This window comes from Mirounga leonina, unplaced genomic scaffold, assembly GCF_011800145.1.
Source record: "Mirounga leonina isolate KUSES-001 unplaced genomic scaffold, KU_Mleo_1.0 Mir_481, whole genome shotgun sequence".
Classification (NCBI taxonomy): Eukaryota; Metazoa; Chordata; class Mammalia; order Carnivora; family Phocidae; genus Mirounga; species Mirounga leonina.
The window spans coordinates 612,876-636,062 of NW_023270773.1; the positions used below are offsets into that span (position 1 = coordinate 612,876).

Here is a 23,187-nt window from a genome sequence, read left to right on the forward strand (position 1 = left end):
AATAACCTCATGAGTTCATGCTGTTACTTCCAGCCCCACCGCAGCCCCGCAGGTTGCTCCTTGTGCCCAGCAGCCCACCAGCCCACATCTGCACCCCCTCCCTAACTGTTGACAGCATCGCTGGATTTCTTGTCTAGTTTGTCCTCTGAATATACGAGACTATTCCAGAATTGCTGTACCCACCACCACAAATGGCAAACCTACAAAGATTTGTCTGCACTTCTTGTCTTTAGACTGAGTCTATAGTAAGAGTTTTTGTGTTCAGAAATTAATTGGGTTTGCTTTTGTTTTCTTCTGTTTGTATTCAATTTTAGGGTTCCCTATCCATTGTTCTGGACTGAATTTTATTGATGATTGTAAGCAAACATTAACAAGATCCAAAACTGGAGCTATAGATACGGTTTCTTTTGCACATATCAGGAGATACGTACATTTACATGTGTTCTTATTTTTCTTTCTCCACAAAAGGTAGCCTATTAGTTGTGCTTGTAAATGTAGCCTGGAACTACCCCTTATGGTGCAGGAGGTCACTCCACGAGGCATTCCCCTACATAGCTGCTACTCTGTGGTTCTAGATTATTCCCATACTTGTAATGGCCAGTAATGAGTCCATTTGTTCCCAAGCACTTCACACTGGAGGGATATCTTCAGGGTGAATTAGGGTCACAAATCCAAGGGTAAAGTAGGGTCATAGAAGTAGGGTCACAAATCCAAGGGTAAAGGCATATGCAGTCTCATTAGATACCCCCGGATTCCCTCTGGCATTGAGACATTTTGCAGCTTAGGCTTGTGAGGTGCACCTACCCTGCGGTGAGCTGCCCGTCTGCAGGTGAGCTGTCTCAGGGTGGGTCAATGAGCACTTTCCTCTTTATAAATGAACTTGAGCATCTCGTTGGGTGTTTAAGACCATGTTTATATGGTGTGTTTTGTGCTGTGTATATCTTTTGCCCGTTTTCCTTTCTGTCTCCATCCTTGATTGTTAGGAGTTCTTTATCTATGAGGGATATTGGCACCTAATCTGCAGGGACTCTCCATTTGTCATGTTTCATCCGTCTCCACTTATGCCACCTTTCACCATGGGACAGCAATTTTTTCCCACATCGTTGAACTTTAATCTTTTCTTCTATCCTGTGGCATTTTGAGTCTGTGTGCAAAGGAATTCGGCTGTGTTTTCCCCTGGTCCTTGTATGGTTTCATTGTTACATTTAGAACTTTCGACTGTTCCCAATTTAACTTTGTGAAGGTGTGAGGTATCACCCAATTTTGCCTTTTTCTAAATGTCTCTAGTGTCATTTGCTTTTAATGTCCATCTTTCCCCTTCCTTTGTCATATACTGAATCTCCAAATGTTCTTGAATTTTCTATACCAGTGCCATCCAGTAGAAATAGAATACCAGACACATGTACGATTTTAAATTGTCTAGGAGCCACATTAAAAAAAAATAACAAGAAACAGGTGAGATGAATTTTAATATTTTCTCACTTAATGTAGCCAGAATGTCATTTCAACATGCAGTCAATACAAGCAAATGGTTGATGAGGTAGTCTGAAGTTTTTTGCTCACAAGCTTGTCTATGTTGCTCTTGCAGCTTATCTCCATCAGGACCAGCCACATCCCAGGGGCTCGGCGGCCACTTGTGGACAAGCAGGGCCGTACCAACCTGTGCCTCCTGCCAGTCTGTTCGGGGACAGCCCTGCACTGTGGTAGTTAGAAGGGCGTAGAGGGTGCTTGCAAGTCCCCAAGGGCCCTTGTTCTTTCCACTGGAGGCTGACTTTGCTCAATGCTGGTGCCTCTCTCCCCCAGAGAATATTCTCATTCTCCAGGAGGACTTGTCTTCTCGAAGCATCAGGGACAGCTGACATTTTGGTGAGAAAGCATGAGAACTTTCTCTCAGGCTAGGAAAATGTGTCTCTCCTTCATTTTGCTAATGGAGGGCTGTTCATCTGTTGGATACTGTAAAAATGATTCCTTAATTTGAACACTGAATTTTCTTCCAATTCTCAAACCTCAAACCAGCTATGTAATAACTTATTTGGAAATTTTCTGAAATGTGAAGATAAAAATAACCTTATTATATACCTTATTATTGTTCCTTAAGTAGGTAAGTGCCTGACGTCTTGGGCTGCTGGGATATAATTCTGAATAAAATGGTCTCTGGTTTTCTGGGGGTTTTTTTGTTTTTTTGTTTTTTAAGACATGAGTCTGTGCTAACATCCCTAACTTTACACTAAGTAGATTTTAATTGCCTTTCCACAAACCTTGGCTTTTTCTGTTTCTTCCATTTCACTCCTTCCGCCGTGGTTAATCCTTGCCTGTGTAAGGTTCTCACCCAGTGGAGGTCCAGATGCCGCTTTCTGCTGGGAGTTTGTGCTCTGGGTTTGAGCATCGCCTTGGGGAATGCCCGAGTTCTTCCTGCCCAGCCTGCTACTCAGAATTCCACAGCCTAAGCAAATATGTTTGGTCTCTTCGCTCTGGCCACTGGGGCCAGGCTGACCACACGGCTGGACCTCTGAGCGGAAGATGTGCGAGGTTAGCCGTGGGGGATGATATACAAGATCGCCTCCTTCCCCGCTGACCCGGCTTGGTATGCAGACACTCGTTACCATTACTCAGCTCCTTACGGAACGGGAGCTTCAAGTTTTCATCCGGAGAACTGTGTGCAGGGCAGGGTTGCTGTGCCTGCAGAAGCAGCCGGTTTGCTTCCAGGGCTGGCTGGCTCCTCCTTGCCAGGCAAGCGCCCCACGGTGCGGTGGGGTGGGGCGCCCTGGTCCTGGGCCTCTGCCTGTTTTCCTCTGCTTGGCCTCCTTCGGCAATCTATTTTTTACCTTTTTTCCAGGAGGTACCAGAGTCTTAATATTCAAGATTCCAGAACCATAAAAAGATGCACACATGGAGAATTCTGCCTGCCGCTCCCTCCTGTCCACCAACTCCCTTCCTGTCGCCCACTGCTGGGGCCACTTCTTGGTATCCTTCCAGGGCGCTGATGCATGTGCGAGCAGATATCTTCTCTCCCGCTCCCTTTCTCATACACAGGGCGGCACGCTATGCCCACCAGCCTGCAACTTTTTGTTTGTTTTTTTTATTGTGGTAAGAACCCTTCTCATGACTCCGGTATTAACCATAGGCACAGTGTTGTGTGGCAGACCTCTAGAGCATCATCATCTTTTTTTTTTTCTTCTAGATTTTATTTATTTATTTGACACAGAGAGACAGCAAGAGAGGGAACACAAGCGGAGGGGGGGTGGGAGAGGGAGAAGCAGGCCTCCCGAAGAGCAGGGAGCCCGATGTGGGCTCGATCCCAGGGCTCCAGGATCACGACCTGAGCTGACGGCAGATGCTTAACAACTGAGCCACCCAGGCACCCCTAAAGCATCATCATCTTGCATCGCTGAAACTCTATACCCATCGAACTGGGTTTTATTATTTATTTTTTCAATTGTAGTAAAATATACATGACAAAGTTTGCCATTTTAACCACTTTTAAGTGTGCAGTTCAGTGGCATTAAGCGCATTCACATTGCTGTGCAACCATCCCCACCATCTGTCTCCAGAACTTTCCATGATCCCCAACGGACACTCTGGTCCCCAGTAAACACTAATTCCCATTTTCTTCCCCAACCCCTGGGAACTGCCATTGTCCTTTCTGCCTCTATGAATTTGACTCTTCTAGGGACCTCATTCACGTCCCTGGAACTATACAGTATGTGTCCTGTCGTGTCTGACTTGTTTCAGCTAACCCACTGTCTTCAAGGTTTATTCACGTTGTAGCACTCGTCAGGATTTCCTTCGTCTTTACGCCTGAGTAATATTCCTGCTAAGAATAAAGAACACAGGGCGCCTGGGTGGCTCAGTTGGTTAAGCGACTGCCCTCGGCTCAGGTCATGATCCTGGAGTCCCGGGATCGAGTCCCGCATGTGCTCTCTCTCTCATTCTCTCTCTCTCAAGTAAATAAATAAAATCTTAAAAAAAAAAAAAAAAGAATAAAGAACACATCCCCTTCTCTGCTCAGAATGCCCCAGTGGTTCAGCCAGAGCAAAAACTGGAGTTCTCACCCCCTTCACAGACCTGAGACTGCCCCCCTCCACACCCATCCCCTTTCTGGGACGCAGCCCAACCCAGCCCCCCCACGCCCGGCCCTTGCCAATGCTGTGCTCTCCACAGCGCCCCCCTCGGCCACCTGCCCAGGCCACACTCGTCTGCCTTCCTCCCAGTGCTGTCCCAAGCTCTTCTTACCCCACTCCACACTGTAGTGCATACTCACTTTATTTTGATTATTTACGTTCTCCCCCACTCAGAGAATAAGTCCCATGAGAGGCAGAATTTCTGTCTGCGGGGGGGGCTCACTTTTGTTCCACAGAAACTCACTCAGTGCCAGGATTCTAACAGCACCATTCAAGCATGAATGGACGAACAAATGTGGTAGGTACACACCCTGGAACATCATTCAGCCTTAAGAAAGACAGGAAATCCTGACATGGGCTACAACATCGATGAACCTTGAGGACATCATGCTAAGTGAACTAAGCCAGACGTAAAAGGAGAAATACTGTAGGATTCCCCTTACATGAGGTACCTGGAGTGGTCAGATTCCTAGAGACAGAAAGTAGAACAAAGGTTGCCAGACACTGGGGAGGGGGAATGGGGAGGTGTTTAAGGGGGGTGGAATTTCTGTTTGGGAAGATGATGAACTTCTGGAGATGGATGGTGGTGAAGGTTGCATACAATGTGAATGTGCTTAATTGCTACTGAGTTGGACACATAAAATGGCCAATTTTGTTATGCATATTTTACCACACACACAGATGCATTCAAGGAGTGAATCTCAGGATTTTCCCAACAAGCACGCATCAAGATGGTCCTTGCATGTCTGTGGTGGCGGCTGTGTCCTTTCTAGAACTGAACCTGCCCTATGGGCTGCAGCCCACTGTGCAGCCCTCACTTCCAACCCCAGCCTCGGAAGCCCAGGGCAGCATGGCCGGGGGCTGCAGCAAAGTGAGTGGTCATGGATGGCATACAGAACTGGCTGTCCTTAGCTGGGTATCAGGAAAGGAGCTCTGGCCTCAGCTTGGCCTAGATGCCCCAGACCTAGACCCCGATCTCAGAGCCGGAGCCAGACCCCAACCTCAGCCCCAGATCCCAGACTCCAGGCCCAACCCCAGACCCCAACCCCAGACCCTAGACCCAATCCCAGCCTCAGACCCAGACTCCAGATTGACTCCAGACCCAGCTCCAGCCCCAGACCTAGACCCAGACTCCAGACTGACTCCAGACCCAGACTCCAGACCCAGCTCCAGCCTCAGACCCCAGACCTAGACCCAGACTCCAGACTGACTCCAGACCCAGACTCCAGACCCAGACCCCAGACCCAAACTCAGCCCTCAGACCCAGCCCCAGATTCCAATCCCCTGGCCCAGAACCCAAGCCCAGGTCTAGACTCTAGCCCCCAGACCCAGACCCCAGACCCAGCCCAGAATCCAGCCTCCAGTCTCTGGCCCCAGATCCCAGATCCCAGCCCAGGACTCCAGACCCAGACCCTGAATCTCAGTCCTATGGCTCTCTGATGGGAAAAGTCACCAGGTGAGATCCAACAGTTGTCGCCAACAATGCAAGTGTGGGTGGCACTCATCTTCCAGGTGGTGGCTCATTCAGACTTTCTAGAAAAGCTAAGTCCTGCACATACATGGCAACTTAGCACAAAGACCCCTGATGGCAGGCTAGGGTGCGTTGGGCCCTAAGGGGTGTGTCTGTCCCTACCTTCTCTGTCTTGCCTCCTTCCAACACAGTAGTCCCTGGGACACCTGTGACAACAGAACTGGGGCCTCAGGGGAGACCCCAGGAGAGCCCACATGGCAGCCCCTCTGTTCTCTGGGACAGTTTAGCGCCCACTTGGATTCGATGAACTCTTCCTGGCAGGAATGCAGGGGGTAACGGAAGAGGGAGCAGGGAGAGGTGGCCTTATGAAATCAGGAGGGGAGCAGCCTGAGGGCAGCAGGAACTAAAGGACAAGATCTTGGTGGCACAGGGTTAGGCCTCAGCCGACCTCTCCCAGGCTCCAGCCGGCCCTGGCAGCTCGGGGCATAATGTGCATTCCACACACAGTGGACACAGGCCCTGTCCTCGTGCCTCCTTCATCCCACAGGGAGGAAAAGGACAGTAAATCCAGGCAATCAGGAAAACACGGGACCTTATGACCTTAGGATTCAGTAACTCCATTTGATCTGCCCAACAGAGACGAAAACACGTTCATACGAAGACTTGCACGCAAATGTTTATATTCCTGACAGACAACAAGTGCAAACAACTCGAGTGTCTATCCGTGAATGAGTGGGTAAACAGATGAGTTCCAGCCACACAGTAGAATATTATTTGGCCATAAATAAGAATGAAGTTCTGACCCACACTACCACATGGATGAATCTTGAAACATGGTGCTAAGCGAAGTGAGCCAAACACAGAAGGCCACCTTTGTCCGATTCCATTTATATGAAATGTCCAGAATAGGCAAGTTCATGCGGAGTGAAAGTAGATTATGGCCACCGGGGGCTGGGGGAGGAGCACGAGGAGCGACTGCTAGGGATTTTCTTTTTGGGTGATGGAAATGTTCTAGTATTAGAGAGTGGTACCTGATGCACAACTTTGTGAATGAACTAAAATCCACTGAATTACACATTTTACGAGGGTGGATTTTATGGTATACAAATTGTATTTCAATAAAAAGTTCTAAATTTAATTTGGGGGATGGTTGCACAACTCTGAATATACTACAAACTTTCGAATGGCACACTTTAAATGGGTGAATTGTATGGTATGTGAATTGTCTCAATAAAGCTTATTTGTTATTACAAAATAAATACAGGGGTGCCTGGGTGACTTAGTCGGTTAAACACCTGCCTTCGACTCAAGTCATGATCTCAGGGTCCTGGGATCAAGGCCTCAGTCAGGCTCCCTGCTCAGTGGGGAGTCTGCTTCTCTCTCTCCCCCTGCCTCTGCCCCTCCCCCCGCTCATGCTCTCTCTCTCTCTCTCTCTCTCTCTCTCTCTGTGTCCCAAATAAAATCTTTTTACAAATTAATTAATTAGTACAGATGCAGGACCAGAGCTGTACGGGAAGTCTTGGGTGGCCCTCATCCTTGACTCCAGGTAGAGCGAAGGCCCTGAGGGACTGCAATGAGCTTGATGTGTTTGAAGGAAGGTGATGAGGCCTGTTGGCAGAGCCCCCAGGGTAAATGGAGAAAGGGAGGCAGGCATTGGGGAGTGGGATGGGCTTCTCACATGGGTCTCTGTGCTTGGTGAGGTGGGGGGGCCTGAGACCTAAAAGTGCAATTCTCGAGGGTCCCCACTGCAGAATGGAGTGCCCAAGGCTCAAGTCGAGGAAGTGAAGATGAGGGTGGAACTGGGTGGTGTGATGGACTGAACTGTGTCCCCCAAAGTTCATATGCTGAATCCCTAGCCCCGGAGCCTCCCAATGTAAATGTATTTAAAGATAGGGTCTTCAAGGTTCAATGAGGTCTTATGCATGGGCCCTAAGCCAACATGACTGGTGTCTTCACAAGAAGAGGGGATTAGGACACACACCCTCACAGAGGTACCACCATGGAAGGACACAGGGAAATGACAGCCGTCCACCACCCAAGGACAAAGGCCTCAGGAGAGCCCAACCCTGCCAATACTTGAGCTCAGACTTCCAGCCCCCAGAACAGTGAGGAAACCCATTCTGTGGTTTACGCTGCTGGCTCCGTGGTCTTTGTCCCAGCAGCCCAAGCAGGCCAGTACTGGCGGCAATGGAGCGAAGACAGCAAATCTGAATGTGTTTGGGACTTGCTGACCCATAGGGAGGATGAGAGAAAGGAACAAGTGATGCGACTTTGAGATTCTTCTTTGAGCACCTGGTGGGGAGTGGTGTGTGGGGTCAGACGGGAAAGCCCGGGCCGGGAGCAGGTACAGTCCCCTGTGGGTCCGTCGAGTGTGCCATGCCATAAGGCTTTACATGCTGCCATCCAGGCGGGGGGCAGCCGGCCTGGGGGGCTGGAGTTCTGGGCCCAGGGCCCAGGGGCACCAGCCCTCACCCGAACTCGGGGTCCACAGTCTCTTGCATAGGCAGCTTTCCTGCGGGTAGCACTCAGCCAGGTCCCCTCACCTGCCTACACTGCGACAGACGAAAACAAAAACCAAGAGGCACCCTTGGACGGGTGTCTGTGAGAGATGGAGAGATGGATCCCTCCCCCAACCATGCAGTTCTGTGCACTGTGCCTGTTACATGTCACAGGGAAGACGGTGAACCAGACGGGCCGGGGGCCTGCTCTCGGGGGTTTGATTCAGCTGAGAGGGACACTGACACGTAAATGAAAAACCACGTGTGCCGGGGAGATGCAGTGATGTGCCGAGGCAGAGCGGTCCATCCGGCGGGGCCAGTGGGCTGAGCTGGCAGCAAGCAGGAGCCCGCTTCCAGGTGACAAGGACGAGCAAAGGCCCTGAGGTGGGATGAAATTCAGCCTGAGGAAAGAGGGGGAAATGGTGGAACCAGGGGAGAGACAGCCTGAGGGGGAGGGGCCAGGGTGGTCCCCAGACCATCCCCCTTGCCCCTGGATTAGACCCAAGAAGCTGGGGCTTTTGCAGAAGGCAGTTCAGCCACTTTGGGGCAGGGTTACAGCTGCTTGAACTTCTGTCAACTGTGGTTTCTTAGGGATCCCCTTGGATCTGTGAGCTGGGTAGGGGGCTTGTCTATGCAGGAAAAACACTGAGAGGGTCTGAGACTCTGTGGGCCCCAGGGGTGTCGACGCCTGGAGAGCCCGCGGAACACAGCCCAGGGTCCTCCGCCTGGCCAGCCAGGACAGCGCCAGGCCTGTCCTCGGTGGTCATCGAGCAGGCGGCCGCCAGCACGGAATGCGCCCTCTCACTCAGCACCTCCCCTGGAGCCTGAGCCAGCGGCATTCAGCTCTGCCGTCCTCCACGTGAACCCTGGCCAACTCAAACATGCCTGTGTGGGGTTCCTGCCTGAGTCAGGGCAGCATGGCCGCAGGCTGGGCTTTCAACACCGCCCCGAGGCCGCCCCAGCTCTCCTGCTGTCCCTGAGCCCCACGTCCCACCCACCCTGCGGCCCTCGGCTCCCGGAACACATCCCTCGTGGGGTCCGGACTCCTGTACTCAGCATGTTGTCTCAGGACACCCTTTCTCCCACCACGTCTGCGGCAGTCGTCCCTGACGGCACGGCTGGGATGGGCCACTCCTCTCCATCATCCTGCCCTTGTCCTGCAGGCCTCTGTTGTAACTCACCTCCATGGAGGCGTCTCCTTACCACCCACTCCAGGCCACCCCCACACTGCTGGCCAGAGACAGATCAATATAGATTATCCAGTCTGCAGAACAGAGAGATAAAAGATTGATCCCAAAACAGGATGAGTTTTTACTGATTGTATTTTTCAAAGATTGGCCACGACAATGTCTTCCATCCTACATGTGCTTCTAGACCCTTGAGACTCCCCCTTGAGTGTAAGTGATCTTATACTGTCTTATAAACAATAGATTACAACAGAAGTGACGCTGCACAGCTTCTGAGGCTGGTTCATAAAAGACGGGACAGCATCTGCCCTGGTGCCTGAGTACTTGTGCTTAGAGCCTTGAGGCCCCCATGCCTTCAGGGTCTAGGCTAGCCCACCTGCAGAGCCAATTGTCAGGCTAGCCCCCCTGCAGAGACTGATGCCAGGCTATCCCACCCACAGAGACGATATAAAGAAGCCCTGAGATTTCCTGGAAAGGGAGATGTCCAGCGAGAAGTTCTAACTCCAGACCTTCTCTGCCTGAAATCATAGGAACTACCCAGGTGAGCCCTCCTGAATTTCTGACCCAGAGATTCCATGAGAGATAATAAAATGTCTAAACTGATGTTTTAAGTCACTAAGTTTTGAATTGTTATGCAGTTACAGATAATCGTTTCAGAGCAGAATCAAGAATCCAGAAAAAGATCCCAAAATGTATGTCTAAAATCTTGATTTTTATCAATGGTGCCATGGCAATTCAATAGGGAAAGCCAAAGTTTTTTGATAAACGGTGCTAGGACTATTGGATAAGCTGAGGGGGAGGGTACAGAATGAACTTTGACCTCTGCCTAACACTATACACAAAAATTAATTCAGGATGATGGATCATAGTCTTACACGTAACAGTGAAACTATAAAGTTTCTAGAATAAACGGAGGAGAATATATTCATGACCTTGGAATTAGTCGGCAAAGATTTCTTGGAGAGAACCCAAAAAAGCATGAAATATTAAAAAATTGATAAATTAAAATTTATTAAAATTATAAACATTTATTTCTCAAAAGACACCATTAAGAGGATGAAAATCAAGCCATTGTCTGGGGAAAAATATTTGCAGTGAACCTATCTGACACTAAACTTGTACCAGGATATATTTAAAAAACACCTGCAGATCAATAATAAAAAGATAATCCAATTTTAAACGGGCAAAAGATTTGAATAGACACTTCACACAAGAAGACATAAATGGCCAATAAGCACTGAAGAAGCACTCAGAATCATCAGCCATCAAGGAAATACAAATCAAAACTGCAATGAGATATCCCTACGCAACCATTAGAACAGCTGAAATAAAAGACTGACCCTAACAAGTGTTGACTAGGATACAGAACAACTGGAACTCTCATACGCTACTGGTGGGAGTAAGACGGTACCAACCCTGGGGAAGCAGTTGACAGTTTCTTATAACACTAAACATATACCTATGTGATTCAGCCATTCTACTCCTAATTATGTACCCAAGAGGAAGGGAAATATATGTCCAAACATATAGGTTCACAGCAGCTGTATTTGTAATAGCCTAAAACAGGAAACAACCCAAATGTCCATCAACAGTGAATGGATAAACAAGTTGTGGGAATTTTACTCAGCAGTAAAAAAAAAAAACAATGACCTATTGATACACTTAGGAACATGGATGAATCTCAAAATAATTATGCTGAGTTAAAAGTCAGAGTTTTCGAAAGTACATATTGTATAATTCCCTTTATATGAAGTTCTAAAATAGGCAAAATTATTCTGCAGTGATAGAAAGCAGATCAGTGGTTGTGTGGGGGTGGGCCATGTGTGATGGTGGTGGGAATTAACTGGGAAGAGGCACAGGAAACTTCATGGGATAATGAAAATGGGGTCTTGATTGGGGTTTTGGTTACATGGTTCTATATATTTGACATTTATTAACTGAGTGTTTAAGATCTGTGCATTTCACTGCATATAAATTTTACCGCAATAAAATAATTTAGAACAAAACAAAACAAAAAAATGTGTTTTGTCTGTGTTAAGTGGATTAAAATAACAATGCTTGCTATTCTAGTTTCTTTGCTTTTCCACATAAATTTTAGAATAACCTTGTCCATATCTACAAAAATTTTTTGATATTTTGCAGGAATTTTGATATTTTTATATTTTGATATATATTGATAGGAATAGCAACCATATATCAAGATGAGGAGAACTGACATCTTTACTATGTTGAGTCCTCCAATCCATGAACAAGGTATGCCACTCCTTTTATTTAGATCTTCTTTAATTTCTTTCATCTACATTTTGTTGTCTCCGCATGTAAATCCTGCATGTGTTTTGTTAGATTTATACCTAAGTATTTCATTTTTTGGAAGATTGTAAATGGTATTATATCTATAATTTTGGTTTCCATGTGTTCATTGCTGGAATATAGAAATACAATTGACTTTTATATATTGATCTTGTACTCTGCAACCTTGCTGAAATGAGAAGAAACAGTCTACCTTATTAATATATAAAATATAATGTGTGTGTGTGTGTATTCTATGGCTACAGTTATTAAAACTATATGGTCTTAACACATAGATCAGTGAAACAGGGTAGAGTACCCCCCAGAAATAGATCCACATAAACATGCCAAACTGATTTTGAACAAAAGTTCAAAAGCAATTCAGTGAAGAAAGGATGAAGCAAACACTGTTGGAGAAATTGGACATCCACAGGCAAATAAGACACTCAACCTGAATCTTGCAACTTATATAAAAAATACTTCAAAGTAAAGTTGTGGACTTCAATTTAAAATTGAAACTATAAAATTGCTAGAAAAAAATAAAACAGGAGAAAATCTTTGGGATCTATGACTAGGCAAAAAATTCTTAGACTTGACCCCAAAAGCACAAGCCATAAAAAGAAAAAATTATTAACTGGACTCCATCAAAATTAAAAACTTTTGTTCTGCAAAAGGCCCCTGTTAAAGGATGAAAAGACAAGCTATAGATGAGGAGAAAATATTCACAAAGGACATACCCAACGAAGGACTAGTATCTAGAATATATAAAGAACTCTCAAAACTCAACAGTAAAACAAACAAAAAATAACCAATCTAATTAGAACATGGGCAAAAGACATGAATAGACATTTCACTAAGGAGGATATACAAATGGCAAATAAGGCCATGAAACGCATTAGCCATGAGGGAAATGCAAATTAAAACCACAGTGAGATATCATTACACATCTAAGCATAGGGGGAAAAAGTTACAGTACCAACTGCTGGTGAGAAGGCAGAGAAACTGAATCATTCATACATGGCTGGTGGAAATGGAAACTCTAGAAAAGAGTTTGTCAGTTTCTTAAAAACCTAAACATGTAATTATCATAGGACCGCACCCCTGGGCATTTCTCCCAGAGAAATGAAAACTATATTCACACAAAGACTTATACAAGAACGTTCATAGCAGCTACATTTGTAATAGCTAGAAACTGACACCAACTCAGACATCTCTCGACAGGTGAATGGCTCAACAAACCTGGATATGTCCCTACCATGGAATACTATTCAGCAGGGACAAAAGGAAGGAGCGACCTACACACACAGCAACCTGGATGAATCTCCAGATGATTATGCCTAGTGAAAAAAGCCAGTGCCCAAATGCTATACACTTTATGATCCCATCAATGTGACATTCATAAAATGACAACATTATACAGATGGAGTTTCCCAGGGATTAAAGGGGGTGCACTGTGATATATAATATTGTTTTGCAAGATGTTACAATTGGGAAAACTGGGTGAATGAGATCTTGCTGTATTATTTCTTCCAACTCCATCTCAAAGTAACAAGTTTAAGTAAAAAAACAAGAACAACATGTAAACTCTGGTGACTGGCTTGCTCATATGGCTGTCCTGGGAGGCAGGTGAGAGCAGAGCAAATCCGTGAGGAAGTACACATGGCCAGTGCTGCCCGAGGCTTCCCTAGGCCCACTGTGTGCCCTTGGGCCCCTCCCTGCGGGGCCTCACCACCCAAGGCTGTGACATCCTGCAAGCAGCCTTTGTCTGTCCCATACCGTACATCTGCAGCATCTGTGTGCCTCTTCCATCTGAGGCTCAAAAAGTGTCAGCTATCAAGGACGTTCTCTGTGCCAGGGACGAGGCCAGGCAGCCAAGCAGCTATAGTCCTGCGGGTGAACTGGCACCACTGTCCCATTCTCTGCCCCCATCTCCCCTCTGGAATCACCTTGAGCTATAGGCAGTATATGGAAAAACCTAGAATGCCATCTGTCACCACTCTGGCACCAAGACCACTTCTGTTGGCCCCTCTCCATTTTTGGCGTCCCCCCACTCCTTGTCACAGTTGTCTCCTCTCTGTAGTTCCAGGAGGCCCTGCCCGCTTCCATCCCCCAAACAGGGTCCCTTGTCACATCCTGGTGTCCGACAAAGCCCAGAGCCTAGGCCTCTCTGTCTGTGAACGCCCCTTCCCCTAACTCTCCCACTCAGACCTCGCTGAGAGCATTGTTGTGTGCCAACTCCTGGGAGTGCCGGGATGCCAGGACGGAGTCAAGACTGGGGGTGCCAAGATGAATCTCAAGGGAGGAGGCATGGAAGGGCTTTTGCCAAGCAGGGGAGAAGAGGAAGGCCGGGGGCAGTGCCTGGGCTCAGCATGGCAGGAGGGGTGTGGCCTGACATTAGGTGGTATGGATAGAAGCCAGGATGGGTAGGTTGTGATGGTCCTCAGAAAGGTCTTTCTGAGGCCCGAGGCCCAGGCTGGACACAGGAAGGAAGGCCCACAGAAGGCTGGGTGTGCGGGCCAGGGTGGCAAGCCTGGGTTGAGGTGGGTCTCAGGAATCTCCAGTCCCCGTCTCTGGCTGGCTCCTCTTGGGAGAAACATCAATTCAGTTCTTTGCCCATTTTGGAATTAGGTTGTCTTTTTGCTGTTGACCGTCTCTGGGTTTTTTTGTTTTGTTTTGTTGCCATTTGGATTTTTTATTATCTTTTAAAATATTGTACAGTGAAAAGTAAATACACCTTTTCATCTGCCAGACAAGGTTGGCACCCCCCCAGGGGGACCTTGTCCCCCCCCATACACCCTCTGGTTCTACTCCAAAACCTTCCCCGTGCCTCTTACTCACTTATACCCTTACTATCCCTGTCTTCCACAGTGATGAGGCCCCAGAAATGGGGGGTACAGGATGGGATGAGGGATAGCAGGGGAGCCCCCTGAACTGTCAAACCTGGGTGGGTCAAGGAGCAGCCCGCACCAGCAGGCGGAGGATGGGGTTGTTCAGAGAGATCGGGGCATTAGAGGGTAAAAGCGTATCCAGTCTGATGGGAAGGAGAGAGGCTCCCCTCACCCTGGGGATAGGGTGGACAAGAGGGAGGGGGTATGACCCCGTTACACACCCCTCCACTACCTCCCCAGGTTGAGGGGGGACCCAGACTGCTGTGCCACCCCCTCCCCCCTGGATAAGAGCAGCTCCAGCGCAGCTCAGTCTGGTCTGTGAGGGCCATGGTGTTGGGCAGCAAGCAAGATGAAGACGGGAAGGATGTGGGCTAGAGGTTTTATGAAACCCCATTCACCAAACTACACAACCCCAGGGAGGCGGAGAGCTCCCCATTCTCCGAGGGGCCCTTAGGAAGCTTGCTGACAGAGTCGCCCTTCTGTCCTGAAAGACAGTCCTCTGAGGGTTTGGTGAGTTCCAAGAAGGGGGAGGACTTCTGGCAGCTCTGAGACTCTGCTTGGGAGATACAGTCAGCCACAGTCACTGGCTGACGGTCTCCACCGATGGAACCATCCATCCAGGTCCCACAGTTCCACCTGCAGTGGCTCTGGTTTCTGACGCTGGGGTCTCGACTCCTCTTCCAGGTCATTCTCTGTCATGCTGGCCCCATCAGATTCCAGGCCTCCATCCATGACAGTCCTGTCCTCATCCCGGTGGCACCTGGCACTTGCTGCGGAGGGAGGCATTCCCCAGGCTCTGAATCAACTGGGGGCTCTGGCTCAGATGTGTCCAGTAAGCTATAGGGATTACTGTCTGGATCTTTCAGCACTGAGCTGATAGGTGAAGCGTGGTATCTTGTGGTGGGCCGGGAGGGCTGGTGGGGGTCCTTAACCGACTGAGCCACCCAGGCGCCCTCCCCCGGGGTTCTTCTTGTCATTCTCACCCGCTACGGGAACCCTCACCACACCAGATTTGTCCACCAACTCCTGGATCACTTTCCCGTTCTTTCCAATCACTTTGCCAGCAAGGTTCCTGGGCACTTGCATGGACGGAGTCCTCAGAAAACACCAGGTGGCTCGGGCCTGTGGGCACACCTCACCACCCTCCCCATAGACTTGGCAAGTGCAGGTCTCTTCACCCAACTCGACGGCAGTCACCCCAGGTACTTTTCGGGCCTGCTGGACGGTGGCACCGTGAGTCCCAACTGTCAGTCCCACCCGGCCCTCTGGCACTGTGAACCCCTCCTGGCAGGCCACCCCAGTTGCTTACCTGTCTCTAAGTGCTTGGTGGCTTCTTCACTGCGGGACAGCAGCAGTTTGGTGCGCAGGCTTCAGAAATGCACGTCACCCTGCAGGGGTACACGCTTCCCGGGAGCTTCTGTGGCTGACAATGAAGAGCTGCCTATTTGTGATGTTGAGAAAGATGCAGTTCACTCCCAAAGCTTTCTTGAACTCACTGGAGCGGGCCTCTCTCAGATCCTCAGGCACAGCCCCGGCAACCTTGAAGAAGCTGCATTTGGTTGCCAGGGGATTGGGATTCACTGGCCGGGGCCCTTCCAGGGTGACAAGCCCATTGTAAGTGGCATCACAGGCAGCATATTCGATGGCAGAGAACTCTCCCTTCATCATCCGCACCCAGGCAAGCCACCAGCCTCAGGGGTCCTGCTCAGTGGCTCGAGAATGAACCTCCACCCCACCCCTGTGATCTCTTTATTAGGATCAGCTGGAGGTGGTAGCCATTCATCCCCCAAAGGAACATGTCTCTCACTCCGCCAGTTGTTTTCAGGGTCTTCCCAGACATCCTTCACATCCCTGTAAAGGCCCACTGGAGCCATGCACCTCGACGGGCAGTCCGGGCTGCACGCCCCCCTCGGGGAGGCCGGGATGCCCGGGGGCAGCTGCAGTGGTGTGAGTCCCGGCCGGCCCAGGCCCCCAGCGTCTCAACAGTCTCTGGTTTTGATCCTCAGAATTATCCGGAATACCAGATGCAGCCCAAACAGCCCCCCTGGGTATGGATGGGGAGGTTGAGGCAGGCCTGCTCCAGACAGCAGGACGGCTGGTCCCTTGGCCTGGGGCAGGGCATCTGAGGCCTCAGAGGTGCTCCGGTTGGACCCCTGGTTAGAGCAGTGTCTGTTCTGGGAGTCATGGGCCCCCACCCTGGGTCTGCAGGCGTTCTGGCAGGATCTTTGATGCTGTCTTGGCCGCACGGCCCACACCCGGCATGCTGGTCCTGCTCCCAGCAGCATGCAGGTGGGGAGACCAGCCCAGCAACACACTTGCAGGTGCATGTTGTCATCCTCAGCTCTACAGACCACAGGGTGCCCTGCTCTTCTGGTCCCTGATTTGGCCAGCATCCGCCCAGGACCCCTCTGCCCTGCTCCAGGTGGCTCTTCGGGCCTTTGTGCCCAAGGCTTGTGGCCCATGCCCTCCCCCCCGGCCTGTGGGCAGCATCCTCTGGGGGCCTGTGGCATGTTGACCCCCGCGGTGTGAAACCCCGGGGAAGGAGGCTGGCAGCCACCACTTTGTCCTACCTGTGCTGTACATCTGGGCAAGGCTGGCGGCCTGAGGCCCATAGCTGCCTGGGAAATTCCAGAGGGAGGACCAGGTTAACACATCAGCTGTGTGTCCTGCCAAGGAGGCCACGTGTGGCTTCTCACCAGGCGAGAGCATGAGGCAGGACTCACTCTAGGACACGCTGGTACCTGCGGGTGGTTGGGAAGTGTCGTGACTGCAGAAATGAGCCTTTGGCAAGAGCTTGAAGGAGGGGAGTGAGTCTGAGCGATTCCATTTTCCTAGGGGTCCCACTTCCCGGATCCAGCATCCAAATGCACCCTGGTGATGCTTCTTTGGTCTGAACCCTAGCCAGAAGCACTGATGCTTGGTGGCCAAACCCCGTGCTTCCTGAGTGCCATTCAGAGCCACTGGTGATGTCGAGAGGCTCTCCTTTCCTGGAAAAGTTGCCCAGGCTCGGGGGCTCCATCTCCTGCTGCTCTCCCATCTCAAGAAGACCCTGACGGTGGTTCCCGTCCGCCTCAGAGGAACTCCCTGGGCTTCACTTTAAAGAACATTTGGAGGGGCTCCTGGGTGGCTCAGTCAGTTAAGCATCTGCCTTCAGCTCAGGTCATGATCCCAGAGTCCTGGGATCGAGCCCCGCATCGGGCTCCTTCGAGCCTGCTTCTGCCCCTTCCTACTGCTCGTGTGCTCTCTCTCTCTCTATCTCTTTCTGTCAAGTAAATAAATAGAATCTTAAAAAAAAAAAGAAGAAGAAAGAACCTTTGGACCGGGGAAGAGGCAGGCACCAACTTCAGCATAGAGCATCCTGCTGGGGAACACAGACCTTCCTGCACACATGATCAAGGCTGGCTCTAGCTGGCCACAGACCTTAGACATTTGGCCTCGGCCAGTGGAAGGAGTATGGAGGTGTCCTGGTGCATGGCGGCTGGTCTGTCTCCCACCAACTGGGAGCCCCCCTTGAGGGCAGCACAAGGTTCTAGCCTGCCGTGGGTGTGCCAAGGACACCCAGTGGGGACTGGCCACCTGGGAGCAGAGAGGAGGCAGGGAGAGCCCTTGTCCTCACCCTGGAGGAAGGAGCTGATGCCCACCCAGGCCTCAGAGATGACAGCTCCTTTAACCCTCTACCAACCCCCGACCCTGGCTCCCACCTCAGCTGTGTGCCTAGTATAGGCAGAGGGATCCTCCGCAGCCCGCAGCCAGCACAAGGGGTGGGGAGGAAAACCCGAGTCCTTGCCTTTGCCCAGCTGTGGCCAGTCACCAGAGACCTTGGAAACCAGGTGACTGACGCCCGCTCTGAGGGCCCAGCCAGTGAGGGACATGGCTTGCCCCGCTGGATGGCAGGGGCCAAAGTCCTCCCTGCATCCTGTTTATTCTGGGGGGATTTCCTGATCTGTCTGGGCCTGATGCTCACATGGCAGACCCAGGAGCTGGGGTGCAGTGGGGAGCTGGAGCCAGCCTTTGGAATCCCAACCCTTGGCCATCTCTGGCAGGAGAGGCAGGTCACAGGGAGAGGGTGAGAAGCTTCTCTACTTTGCAGATTGCTCCACGTAGCCGTGCTCCAGCCCCACACTCTGCCTTTCACAAGGGATCTTACAATGCATGGATGCCTCCGGGAGGGTCTCCATGTTGGCACATTTAGTGTCTCTACCTTAGGCTTCTCCCGAGGTCTCAGGGCTATAGCAAGGACCGAGCCTCAGAGGTGCTAAGACACTTTGGAGGAGGTCTTGTTTCCTGTTGACCCCCGCATGTATACCTCTGGAGGGCCCCTGGGGACGACAATGGTCAGGCATCTCTTCTGTACTGAGTCACACTGCACTCTGGGTCCCTGTCATTCCTGCTCCTGCCCTGAACTGCTCTCTGCATCCTCTCCCAGAACACTTCAGGGGATTGGGTCTCATCGGATGTGGCTGGAGGTCCACGCCACCCCCCACTGACCCCTGCCAGGGAGAGAGCCCATTGCCCGCTGCTCCAGGTCCCCAGGTCCCCATGAGGGCTCACTGCCTCGGAGCACAGGCGCCCTTTGTAGCCCTCCGACAGCTGTCCAGTGAATGGGGGACTCGGTGTGGACCGTGGCTCTGCCCCACTTGGAACCCTGCTCTGTCCCCTGCAACACACAGGCCGCTTTTACGGCAGGGGCAGCTGCTGTGGATTCTGCTCTGGTTGATTGGTGAGGAAGACGGGCGTGTGTCGTGACCCCCTTACATTTTTCTAACAAGGAGATCAAGAAAGGCCTTCTCCAACAGCTCCTCACTGCGTACACATTTCCCTGTGAGACAGCCGCCCCCAGAGCTCCCGGGACCCATGCACCCCACTCAGGCAGGCGGGGATGAGCTGTCCAAGCAGCAGACGCACGGGGGCACCAAGCCGCAGGATGCACGCGCGAGAGCAGGGTGGCCCTTCTGACGGGGATCCCCAGGGGCAAGGGGTAGTTTCCAGTCTTCTCCCGGGCCTGCCTGAGCCAGAGCAGCAGGGCCACTAGGACCGGGTGTGGAAGCAATGCCCACCTGCGGACGGAGGCAGGGGGCAGGAGGGCATCTGGTGGGGACTGGCCACCAGCTGATGGAGTTCAGGTTCTGACAGGACAGCCTGGCTGGGGCCTGGTCAGGGGGCAGGGCCGGGGGCAGCTCACACCTCTTTGCTGGAGTGAGGCCTGGGCCAGGAGGTCCTGGGTCCAGCTGTGTGGTCTCACCACGCTGTGAACCTCTGCTTCCGGTCTGTGCGTGGGCCAAGACACCCATCCGCAGCAGGCACTGGGGCTGCCCCAGAGAGGGCCATGTAGGTAGGGGGAGGGTGGGCAGAGTGGGGGTAGGGAGAATGAACTCGCCTTCCAGCAGACCAGGGAACCACTGTCTGAGACCAGGGAGCTCACACCATCAGCAGGAGGGGAGGAACCACTTGACCCTGGCCCGAAGCCCGGTGCACAGCCCCAGCATCACATACTGAGGAGCGGGCATCTCAGGAAGGGGACATGGGACACTGGGGTACAGTCCCCTAAGCCAGAAGCTGAAGGACGCTGCACACAAGTGTCCAGGATGGTGTGGCAGGAGGGAAGGGAGTGGGCAGGGCTGGATGTGGAAGCTGGTAGAGCAGGTGGGAGAAGGGGCAGCATCGAGGTGGAGAGAGCAGAACCCTGAGCAGAGCACCATCCATTGGCCAGAGCAGTAGGTCCTTTTCTCGGTTCTTACTTAACTTGATCTTGGCCTGCTCTGCACACTGCTCCCATACTCAGCGACAAATTCCTGGGAGTGACTTGGGAGTGTGTCACCTGAAGCAAACCTCTGAACCCTGGCACCTGCCTCACTTGCCACCCACTTGTCCTTTCGTCACCATCATCGTGGTTTACTGTGAGGCCATCTTCCCTCCTGTGTGACCACACTGACGCCCGCGAGTTTGTGGAAAGGGGGAGGGAAACACAGAATGGGCTGAATGCAGCATCTTGAGAATTTCTTAACTAAAAGAATTTTTTTTTTTTTCTGGAAAGCATCGAGCTATTTGTAGCCCAAGTTGGTTGAACAGATTTTTCTGGGTGTAACTTATTTTTTTCACTCATTAACTTCTTTTCTTTGTGAATTAAAAAGTAGCATTTTTTTTTCCACCCAGGAGTGTCTTATTTACTTCTCTTTGAACCACAGCCAGCACTTTTTCCGCCTGTTGGGGAAGCAGACTCAGAGCCCACTCGGGGAGGCCACAGCCCCTTACCTAGGTTAATGCAGTGTGTCCAGGCCAGGCCCTTCCACGCCCACTCCCTCCCAAGGGAAGGAGGTCTTATGCTGTCCCATCTAGGAGAATTAGAGGCACAGCCCACCAGCACCTCCCAGTCCTGACTTCTGAAATGTCCCAGGCAGATATTTGGCCTGCCGGTCAATGGTTGCTGCCACCCCGAGGGTCTCTCAACCAGACAGGGGACAGCTCTGGTGTGTCTGTGGTGGGACTATTTGGGTCTATCCCCTGGACTCGGACCACAGCCCCTTCCCCCTTCGAGGCCAGCAGCCTCTGGTCACCCTTAGGATTTCACAGAAGGCATTGACCCAGGTCTGCCCTTGACACCTTCTCCTTCCAGGGAGTGGCTCTGGTCTTCTTTCCATCAGCTCCACACTGCCCCACAACTCCACTCCAGACCTAAAATGCTGGTCCCTAACCCCATAGCATTTCTGTACGTAATCTTTTGGAGTGCACTTACCTTAAGACGTGTTTATGTGGTATACCTTGTTCTTGTTGTCTCCTGTCTCCAGAATTGTTTTAAAGCCCACCCTCGGCCCGAGCTATGCCCTTGACCTGCGCCCACTCCCCTCAAGGGGAGGCCTGACCCAGGGCTGTCGGGAGCCCCAAGGGGGCCCTTCGCAGGAACACATCTGCCTTATCGAGGACAGGTTCCTGCCTCCTCCTTTGTCCCCACAAGCACAGGCTTGTACGGGTCAGTTCATGCTAAATGTCTGTGTCAGTTTTCACCAATTGAACCATTTTTGCAAAGCTCCCGGCCCCCTGAGATGGGGTTCCCACCGAGCCTGTCAGAACTGATGAAGCCTCAGGAGTCCTGTCTATCACTTCGAGTGCCCCCTCCCTGCCCCATTCCTTTATCCACAACTCCAAATTCCCCCAAAGCTCCGAAACTTAAAGGTGTTCAAAACTCTGTAACAAAGCCAGACTTGAGCTGATGTGCAGCCCTGTATTATGGGCCTTTATTTATTCCCGTTTGTGTGAATAGCCACGTTTCACTACGAACACTTTAATGTGTTTGATTATGAGGTGCAGCCGCAGGTTCCAATGAGGTCTCGCGTAATGTACGAGATATATGACAAATTCTGAATTCCAAACACATCGGCCTTGAGGCTTTGGATGAGGGGTCAGAATGGTGGAGTGTCTCCACACTGGTCACACTTCTGGAGTAAGTGGAGGTCCCAGTGGAGGGGAAATGGGCTTTTGCCACCTAATTTGGCATAGCAATGATGGCTTTTTCATTTACTGAGCAAACAACTCTGTGCTAGGTGCTGGTGATTCAGAGACGGAGGACCCCACGGACCAGCAGAGGGACCAAGGGGCACGCAAGGGGCTGGGAGAGAGGAGGGTTTCCTGCGTGTGGAAGGTACAGCAGCCATCTCCTTCTAAGGGGGCCCTCGCCTAGGGAGCTGGTGACCACAGGCCTGTCCCTTTCTGTGGGACTCAAGACTCTAGATGTGCCACCTGGCGGCATTCCAGGGAAGCCAAAGGTACTTGGGAGTGTGATAGTACCAGAAGACAGGAGGCGCTCATGCTTGTGAATCCTGCCAAGTCATTGAAGGTCTGGGGCCTCAGCTTCCTCATCTGTAAATGGGGTGCCCTCCCTGACTCTGCCTTCAGTGTCACTGACTGCCCTCTAGCACAGAAGGCTGGGATCTCCCTGCCCCCTTCTCGGGGTGGCAGCGGGTCTGGCTGTGCGTCTGCAGAGCAGAGGGGGCCGGGCTGCAGAGGGGAGTGGGAGGGTAGGCACGCTTGAGGTCAGGCCATGTCCTGTCCCAGATGTCAGCTGAGTTACTCTTCAGTAATGAGCCCAGAAAATAAGCCAGGAAGAGAGAGGAGGGACAACTGTCCAAGGGCTTGGCCTTTGCGGCTTGCCCAGGTGTGTCTCCTTCCAGAGCAGGTGTGCACAGCCCTAAACAGGCTGTGGAGCACGGCTTTGGCGCTGGCCCTGCGCCGGGCATCCGACCTTCCGTGCGGTGACCATCACCTTTCCTGCCGTGGCCAGAAGCAGGACTCCCCGGGGCCAGCACCTCCCACGTCCATGGTGAGGTGAGGAGGGGCTGGAAGGAGGCCGCCAGAGCCGGGGTGGGGGTGGGCGAGGGCAGGCGTTATGGAAGGGCCACAGGGAGCGAAGGTCAGAGGCCGAGGCATGGACCGGGGTCCCTCGAGAGCGAGGCAGGCGGCGTCGGGGCCCGTGCCCGGGAGACGCGAGGTGGGGCGGGAGTCGGGCAGCCGCCGCGGTGGGCGGGGGCAGCGCGGGCGTCGCCGGGTTCCCCGGGGCGCTGGCGGGCGGCTGGAGGCGAGGGCGTCGCCCGGAGGCGGAGGGCGCGGGGCTGCTGGGGGGCGCCTGGGTCCCCGCCCCCGCCGGCCGCGCCGGGTCGCGCGTGGGCGCGGCGGGCGCCGACTGGCTGGCGCCCGCGCGGGCCGGGCTGCCCCCGCCCACCGCGGCGGCTGCCCGACTCC

At 52.0% G+C, this 23,187-nt stretch overlaps 1 pseudogene; it reads right to left on the reverse strand.

Annotated features, from left to right (window-relative positions):
* Positions 1-14,834: 14,834 nt before the first annotated feature.
* On the reverse strand, positions 14,835-16,716 carry LOC117999751 (annotated as a pseudogene).
* Positions 16,717-23,187: the final 6,471 nt, after the last annotated feature.